The sequence below is a fragment of the Hordeum vulgare genome, chromosome 7H (assembly GCF_904849725.1).
Source record: "Hordeum vulgare subsp. vulgare chromosome 7H, MorexV3_pseudomolecules_assembly, whole genome shotgun sequence".
Classification (NCBI taxonomy): domain Eukaryota; kingdom Viridiplantae; phylum Streptophyta; class Magnoliopsida; order Poales; family Poaceae; genus Hordeum; species Hordeum vulgare.
Window position 1 is genome coordinate 111833983 of NC_058524.1, and position 9732 is coordinate 111843714.

The following is a 9732-nucleotide window of genomic DNA, read 5'->3' on the forward strand; positions in this document are numbered from 1 at the left end:
TCACTACAACTATATGAAGGATTACAAGGGCAACGCTCACAAGTGTTTGATGGCAAAGACTGCCATGGGAGAAGAGGAAGACCAAAGCTCCCATGATAAGGTTAAGGTAACTCCACGGTTAAACTCTTTCAGTCTAGCTTCTACTCCATCTGATGAGTATCTTGATGCGGAAGATCACTATGAGGATAATGACTTAGATCATCCCATGTTGTTAAAATAAACAAATTTATGTGCTCTCTTAAAGGAAAGAAGCTCACTATGTTTCGCATACTTATGGAAATGGTGAGTAAGCACACCAATACCATCAAGGAACTCGAAACCCTCGTCACTGAGGAGAAGGAAAGAAATGAAATCCTTAAGCAGAAAGTCCTATACGAGGAAGCGCAAAATGATGCATTATGCTCAAAAGTAGGTGAAAACCTTGATAAACATGCTAATGATCTTGCCTCCTTGAAAAAGGCTGAATCTATGTGCAAAGAATTACTAAATGATAAAAACCGACTAGTGAACTTTCATGCTTCCCTTTCTAAGGACTGTGAGCGTCTATCCTTGTCTCTCAAAGACAAGGAAGAGAAACTCACTGTTCTTACAAAGAGCTTTGAGGCACTCAAGGTTAGTTATCTTGACACTTTAGCTAAGGCCTACTCCTCACCTATTATTAATGTTGATACATGCACTACTAACTCTAGTAGTGAACTGACATCTATCCTTGAGGAAAACTGTTCGCTAAAGGCACAGCTAGACAGAGGTCTCATGACATGTGCACAAGGACAAAAGACTCTCAATGTGATATTAAGTCGACACAATGGAGGCTTCGCCAAGGAAGGGCTTGGGTTCAACCCAAGCACCGCCAAGAAAAGTGCATATCCTCTCAAGTGTACCACTCCGCTTAAAGAAATATTTGTACGAGAGGGACACAAGGAGAAAGGTAAGGTTGTGAGTGGATCGGCCACTAGGGGTTCGCCTACTCACAACAAGACAACCGAATTCATGCCTCCATCCTATGTACTACGCAAATCAAAGGAAGGAGAGGTTTATGCTAAATTCGTTGGTCCCCGTAATGCATTCCGATTCTATGCTATTTGGGTCCCTAAGACTCTTGTAACTAATGTGAAAGGCCCCATGACAAAATGGGTACCTCAAACCAAGTCTTAATTCGTTACAGGCTGTTTTCTCCGGAGGAGCCAACTGGGTGATCGACAGTGGATGCACCAATCATATGACCGGAGATAGTAACTTGCTCTATGACTTCATGCAAGCCATTCGACCATACATGAGCATTGTATTTGGTGGAGGTTCAAAAGGGCAGGTAATTGGGTTGGGCAAGGTGGCAATCAATAATGACATGTCTATTGCAAATGTCATGCTTGTCCAATCTCTTCAATATCATTTACTTTTAGTTCGCCAATTGGCTTCCGTCGGTTATGACACATTATTTGGACTAACGGATGCGAAAGTCTTTAAGAGAAACACTCTCAAAGTGGCCTTTGTTGGAGAGTTGGATGGCAACCTTTACATGGTTGATTTCTCGAAAGAGAGCACCTTCCATACAACTTGTCTAATGGCCAAGGCCAACATGGGATGGCTGTGGCATCGCCGGCTCGCCCATGTTGGCATGAAAAATCTTCAAAATCTCTTAAACGGCAATCACATCCTTGGACTAACAAATGTATATTTTAAGAAAGATCGTGTGTGCAGTGCATGCATAGCTGGGAAACAACATCAATCAAAACATCCACCCAAGAACATTGTATCCACTTCGAGGCCGTTAGAGCTCCTTCATGTGGATCTGTTTGGGCCTCCTTCATGGGCAAGTCTTGGAGGGAAAAGTATGGCCTAGTCATTGTTGATGATTACTCAAGATATACATGGGTGTTCTTTCTCAAGGCCAAGGACGAGACGAAGATCACCTTCATTGATTTTGCCAAACAAGCCCAGCGGAAGTTTGACAAGGGCATCAAGGCAGTAAGAAGTGATAATGGCTCTGAGTTCAAGAACTACACCCTAGAAGAATTTCTTAGTGATGAGGGAATTGAACATCAGTACTCCGCACCTTACACCCCTCAGCAAAATGGTGTGGCAGAGAGGAAGAACCAGACACTTGTGGAAATGGCAAGGTCCATGTTAGACGAATACAAGTCACCACATAGTTTTTGGGCTAAGGCCGTCAAACCAGCTCTTCCTTCGATCAATATTGGATAAGACTCCATATGAGCTCCTAACTGGGAACAAGCCCAATGTTAAGTACTTTCGTGGGGTTGGATGCAAGTGTTTCATCCTCAACAAACGGGAACGGTTAGGAAAATTTCAATCCAAAACAACTGAAGGGATTTTTGTTGGCTATGGGTCAAACTCTCACGCCTACAAAGTCTACAACAAATCCACTGGATGTGTTATAGAAACCCATGACGTGACGTTTGATGAATTTAACCGCTCCCATGGGGAGCAAGTTGATATAAATGATGCAGGTGAAGAAGACTCCCCACAAGATATCTTAAACATGGGTGTAGGTGCACTTCTTCATATGGAACAAAGACCCCATGATGATGATGAAGATGATGAGAGTATTTCTCATCCTCAAGACAGTTCACTGCCCGTGCCTCCACAAGATACTAGCACACACATCATGCGAGTTGGTGAGGATCAAGTGGGAGAACATGTCTCTCACCCTGATCACACTCAAGAACAAGTTGATCTTCAAGAGGTAGACCAAAGTATGGGTATGTTTGATGATGAACCTCAACAGGTGCAACGCGAAGAGGAATATCTTCCTCTGCACATAAATGATCCATATGTTGAGGACGTTGATGATGGAAACGAAGTCGAACCTCGTGAAACCTTGACCTCCATCATGCCACGTGTGGCAGGTCGTGTTGATATTGATCAAATCCTCACTGACGTGTCGGAAGGTAGAGTGACTCGTAAAAAATGAACAAACTTTTGTGCTCACTTTTCGTTTGTCTCTAGTACCGTGCCACACAGGGTTCAGGATGCATTGTGTGACAATGACTGGCTCCTTGCTATGCAAGAGGAGCTAAACAGTTTTACACGCAACGAAGTATGGTCATTGGTAGAACGACCAACTGAGGAACATAATGTCATTGGAACTAAATGGATTTTCAAGAACAAGGAAGATGAGAATGGGACTGTCCTACGCAACAAGGCAAGGTTAGTAGCACAGGGGTACTCCCAAGTTGAAGGTTTGTACTTTGGTGAAACTTTCGCCCCTGTTGCTCGTCTTGAGTCCATTTGCATTTTATTGGCCTATGCTGCCTTCAATGGTTTTACTTTGCATCAAATGGATGTGAAAAGTGCTTTTCTTAATGGTCCTCTACAAGAAGAGGTATATGTATCACAACCACCTGGGTTTGTTGACCCTCACCACAAAGACCATGTATGTAAACTTCACAAGGCTCTGTATGGCCTCAAACAAGCACCCCGTGCTTGGTACGATCATCTTAAGAAGTTCCGACTCGATGATGGCTTTGTGGTGGGGGTGATCGATCCCACTCTTTTTACTAAGAGGGAAAATGGTGATTTGATCTTATGCCAAATCTATGTAGATGACATCATTTTTGGTTCTCCTAACATCCATTTATGCAAGAAGTTTGCGGCTTCCATGACCAAGACCTTTGAGATGTCACTCAACACAGACTTGAAGTTCTTTCTTGGGTTTCAAATACAACAATTTCAAGAAGGGATTTTCTTGTCTCAAACTAAGTACCTCAAGGACATTCTTGAAAAATTTGATATGACAAATGCCAAACCAATGAAGACACCCATGGCCACAGATGTAGTTCTAAATGAAGACACAAACGGTATTTTGACCCATCTACTTACCGCTCCATGATTGGTTCGCTACTTTATCTTTGCGCATCTAGACCGGACATCATGTTAAGTGTAGGCATATGTGCTAGATTTCAAGCTTCCCCTAGGGAAAGCCATCATACGACGGTTAAGCATATTCTTAGATACCTTGTTCACACCCCAAAGTTAGGCTTATGGTACCCTAAGGATGCAAAGTTCGATCTTTTTGGGTACTCCGATGCGGATTGGGCCGGTGAAAAAGTGGGACGGAAATCCACTTCCGGTGCATGTCAGTTTCTTGGACGCTCCTTGGTAAGTTGGTCCTCGAAAAAGCAGAACTGTGTTTCTCTCTCCACGGCCGAGGCCGAATATATTGCAGCCGCAACCTGTGCAACCCAACTGCTATGGATGAGGCAAACACTAAAGGATTCGGGTATCACGTATCGACACGTTCCTCTTCTCTGTGATAATGAAAGTGCCATAAAGATCTCCGAGAACCCCATTGATCACCCTCGCAAAAAACATATTGATATTAGGTATCATTTCTTGAGAGACCATGTGCAAAAGGGTGACATTGATATTACCCATGTGGGTACTGACATGCAGCTAGCCGACATTTTCACCAAGCCACTTAGCGTAGCTAGGTTCTGTCAACTTAGGCGTGAACTTGGTATCTTGGAGCATGACAACATATCTTGAAACCTTGCACACATACACACACTCACATTATGTTTGTGTCTTGATGTGGGCATCCATTTAGGGGGACTGTGTCTTATTTTTCTGTTTTTTTAGCTTACAAAGTACGCATAAATCACTTTCTGTCCACAAGTAGTATATGTAATGCTTGTAGGCAACTATGTTCGTAGTTTTTGTGAGAGACCATGCAAATCATCATCTCATCATCAAAAAAAAATACAGAATCAGCCCCTGCCTCCTCCTCTTTCTCGGACGTCCAACATGTCTCGGACGTCCGGCGGCAAATCTCCTTCCGGTCGTCCGACCAGTGTCGGTCGTCCGATGCCACAATCCTCTCCGGATGTCCGACACCTATCGGACGTCCGACGCATCGGGGCCTATAAGTAGCTGGGCGCGGGGCTGGGCTTTTCCCTAGCCCTCACGCGCCCCATTTTTCCCCTGCAGCCGTCGCCGCCAGCTCCAGGAGCTCTCCCAGCGCCGCCATACCCGAGATCGGCCCGATCTCCTTCGCGGATCCTTCTCCTCTTCCTCTTCTACCTCCGCGGGATCCGTCTACAGGTACTCCTCTGTTCCCCTCGCGAGGTTCCCTCTCAAAGGTCTCGCTCTCTCCCAAGTCTACATGTTCGTTCCTATGGTCTGACCATGTTCGTTCCTTATTTGGGATTTCCATCCGTGTAGGACATTGTGCACCATGCCCAAGACCAAGCTCCCCGCACGGAAGAACGTTGCTGGCTCATCCTCTCGCGCCCCTCCTAGCATGGGGTTGGAATCGGATGGGCCACGTCGTCCCTTCAAACGGACGGCCCGGCGTTCTCCGGCCCGGCGTTCTCCGTCTCCAGAGCTCCCCTCGTCGTCTGATGGTGATGACCCCGACTTCGAGGATGAGCTTGACACCGAGGATCTTCCTGACCAGCCCGTTGATCGGAGGTCCAAGCCAAAGCCCGGGACTCGCAGGGCGTCCTACATGCCACCACCTCCTCCTGCTCAGCCCGCAGGTGAAGCTCGTCGCATCTCACTAGAACCCCCCTGCTACTTTAGGTCGTGCAATCACGAACTTCACCACACTTGGCGCGGCTTCATACTTCACTTTCCGCCGCGACATTGATCCATACGCTGTCGTACGTGACTCTACGGACTCACGTTTCCGCACAAACGTCCAGGCGGACATTTTTACCACAGTCATAGTTCCTAATGGTTTATCTGTTCATCTCTATATAGATCTTGAGCATATTCGCGTGCACCCGGCAAAATACCTGGGTGCCATTGAGCTTATTGAGGCATCGGGGCTTGCCACCTCGTTTGCCTTTCATCGCGACTTTAATGCTGCTGCCATTCACCAGTTCTATGCCACATGCTACTTTGCTCCAAACCACACTGTCAGCTGGATCACCTCTGACGTTCGCTTCACAGCTTCTTATGGTACATTTGTTGCCGCACTTGGTTTCCCCAACTCCGGCTTCCAAATACATAGGGATGATCCTAACCATGCGCCTAAGTCCATTGACGCGTGTGGGTATCTTCTCAAACCACTAAGTGAGCTTGATGCGGATGAACGCATGAAGGATCTTAACCAGGTATCCATCTGGTGCTCACCTTACTTCATCATCTTTCAGTGTCTTATCCGCACCCTCTATCCCAAGATGGGTGATAAGGGCTCTTGCAGTGGCTACTGCATTGACATCATGTTTCACTTATACGAGCACCCCGGGAGCAAAATTAATGTGCCTCACTTTCTATGGCATGAGATTTGGCTTGCTAGCTTTCAATACAAGCGAGCCATTCTTCATGCCCCCTTCATCCAGGCTCTTATTAATCATGTTGCTTATTTCTCTGTTGCTGTCACTCACACACATCGCAAGTGGGTCATTCCCGCTCACATGGCGGATAACTATGCTCCCAAGAAAGCCCCATCCTCCACATCCACTCGCCGCACTGCTGCCCGGTCATCCACCCCCTCATCTAGCTCCGCTCCTCTCGGTCGCATTGCCAAGTTCCTTGGCAAGGCTCATTCTGCTATGATGAAGGCCGTCTCTTTCCAGTGTGGTCAAACCCATGATGTGGTTTCTCGCTTAGTCTCCTCCAAGAATGCCCTCAAGGCTCTTCTGAGAGCCTTGGGAACTCTTGATGTGAGTGATGATGAGGCTCCTCCTGCTGCTCCTCCTTCTGATTTTGGCTTCCCATCTGGTCCTGAGTGGGCTGATTTCCTTGACGAGGCTGGTGGCAGTGGCTTGCCTGACGATGAGGATGATGCTGATGAGCTCTGAGCATGGTTGATGCTGTTGGTGCCTCCCTTTTTGGTACTTGGTGTCCAAGGGGGAGTAATGTATCGTAGCTTTTAGTCTTTGGAGATTTAATGTAATGGATAAACTCATGTATGGCTATTTATGAATGATTGTGATTGCTATGGATTGCTATGATATCATCATAGACTATTATGTTTTTGCTCCATTACTTCTATGATGATCTATTGTCTTTCTATGATGATTTATTATCCTTACATGTTGATCCATTATATGTTTGATACACTACATTAAATGGGAGCTCCGATATTTTATCATGCACATACTAAGGGGGAGCTCCGTACTAAATATCTCCTAGGCTATAATGTATGTTAAATCTTTTTGAGACCTATGTATATGTTGTCATCAACTACCAAATAGGGGGAGATGGAAATTGCATGCTATGCCCCTAATCGAATTTTGGTGTTAATGACAACACATACATAGGAAACTAACCCCATTTGTTGAGTGTATCTCAGGATGGCAAGTACTTTAGTAGATTGAGAATTATGTGTCAAAGGTGGTCTGAGAAGATCGGGATTTATATTTCAAGAAGGCTCGGGATTAAGAAAAGATGATGTAGACTATCCTTTTGAGTTTACTGATATTGAGTATAGGGATCCCGCACTATTAAGAGGGGATCACAGGTTTTGCGATGAACTTGCTCATACCACATCTTCACTATCATACCCAATACCACATATTCTCCACTCTGTTCCTATCTCAAAATAGGTCTATTGCCTCGGACTTCCGGCTCCCTCCGGACGTCCGAGGGCCGGACGACCGGCAGGCTTCGGAAATCCGGAGCCCTCCACCAGAAGTATTTGAGTCATATAACTCGGATTTCCGGCTCCCTCCGGACATCCGAGGGCCGAACGTCCGACCAGCCTCGGAAATCCGGAGCCCTGCACCAGAAGAACATGAGCTCTATAACTCGGATTTCCGGCTCCCTCCGGACGTCCGAGGGCCGGACGTCCGTCCCCCTTTGAAAATCCGGAACCTCCCACCAGAAGAAGTTGAGTCAAATAACTCGGATTTCCGGTCCTCTCCGGACGTCCGGTCGCTGTTCAATTCACAATATTTTCAGTCATATGTACAGGCCTCGGACGACCGACCCCTGTCGGACGTCCGACCCCTCGCGGACGCCTGGACTTCCGAAAACTGTCGGACGTCCGGACCCTGTGTGACTTAATGTGTCCCCAACGGCTGTTTTGCACTCCCCACTATATATACTCTTCTCCCACCTCGTGAGAGGGTGTTCAACACAGCTAGAATACACCCAAGAGCACCTTTCTTCTCACTCACTCTTGTCTACACCAAATCCTAGATCCCAAGAGCATTTGTGAGTCCCTTTGAGTGTTGTTCCAATCAAAAGATAGATCGTCTCCCTCTCCTCCTTCCCACCAAAGTGATTTGTGATTTGAGCAAGTTTTGAGCAATCCCCGTGATCTTGTTACTCTTGGAGGTTGGAGACTCCTAGGCGGTAGGAGTCTTCGGAGAGGAATCAAACCGTTGTGATTTCCCCCGGAAATTTTCCTCAAGGCTTACCACTAGTGGTTGAGAAATGCCTTCGTCCAGTTATCTCAAAGGGAGAATAGGGTGAGCCTTCGTGGCGTTGGTGTGCCTTCGTGGTAACATCCGCCCCTCTAACGGTGACGTAGCTTCCCTCCAAGGAAGTGAACATCGGGATACATCCTTGTCTCTCTTGGAGTTTCGGTTATTCCTAACCCTAACTCTCTACTTGTGTTAATCCTTATTACGCACTTGTACTTGATTATTGTTTACCGCTTGTCTTACTTCACTCTAAATAGCTTACTCTTCGTCATAGCAATTATTAGGCCTACACTCATATTCCACACTTTTGCCTAAAATTGCTAATTAATTAGTAAAATTTGGTATTGTACCTATTCACCCCCTCTAGGTCCATCTCGATCCTTTTCACTGCCAGAGGGGGATTAGGATACGGAGGGCTTCTTCATCAACACCATGACCTCTCTGATGATGCGTGAGTAGTACACCATAGACCTACGGGTCCATAGCTAGTAGCTAGATGGCTTCTTCTCTCTCTTGGATCTTCAATACAAAGTTCGCCATGATCTTCATGGAGATCTATCCGATGTAATCTTCTTTTGCGGTGTGTTTGTCGAGATCCGATGAATTGTGGATTTATGATCAGATTATCTATGAATCTTATTTGAGTTTCTTCTGATATCTCTTATGCATGATTTCATATCCTTGTAATTCTCTTCGAGTTGTGCGTTTTGTTTGGCCAACTATTTCTATGATTCTTGCAATGGGAGAAATGCTTGGTTTTGGGTTCATACCGTGCGGTGACCTCACCCAATGACAGAAGGGGTAGCGAGGCATGCATCGTGTTGTTGCCATCAAGGGTAAAAAGATGGGGTTTTCATCATTGGTTTGAGTTTATACCTCTACATCATGTCATCTTGATTAAGGCATTACTCTATTCGTCATGACCTCAATACATTAGATGCATGCTGGAGAGCGGTCGATGTGTGTAGTAATAGTAGTAAATGCAGAAAGTACCGGTCTACTTGTCTCGGATGTGATGCCTATATGTATGATCATTTCCTTAGATGTCGTCATGACTTTGCGCGGTTCTATCAATTGCTCGACAGTAATTTGTTCACCCACCGTGATATTTGCTATTTTGAGAGAAGCCTCTAGTGAACACTATGGCCCCCGGGTCTACTCCACACCATATTTTCAGCCTTACTCTTTTATTTCGTTGCACTTTCCACCTTCAGATCTCACTTTGCAATCAATCTTGAAGGGATTGACAACCCCTTTATAGCGTTGGGTGCAAGCTCTTTTGTGTTTGCGTAGGTACTCTGGACTTGACGAGATTCTCCTACTGGATTGATACATTGGTTCTCAAACTGAGGGAAATACTTACTGCTCCTATGCTGCATCACCCTTTCTTCTTCAA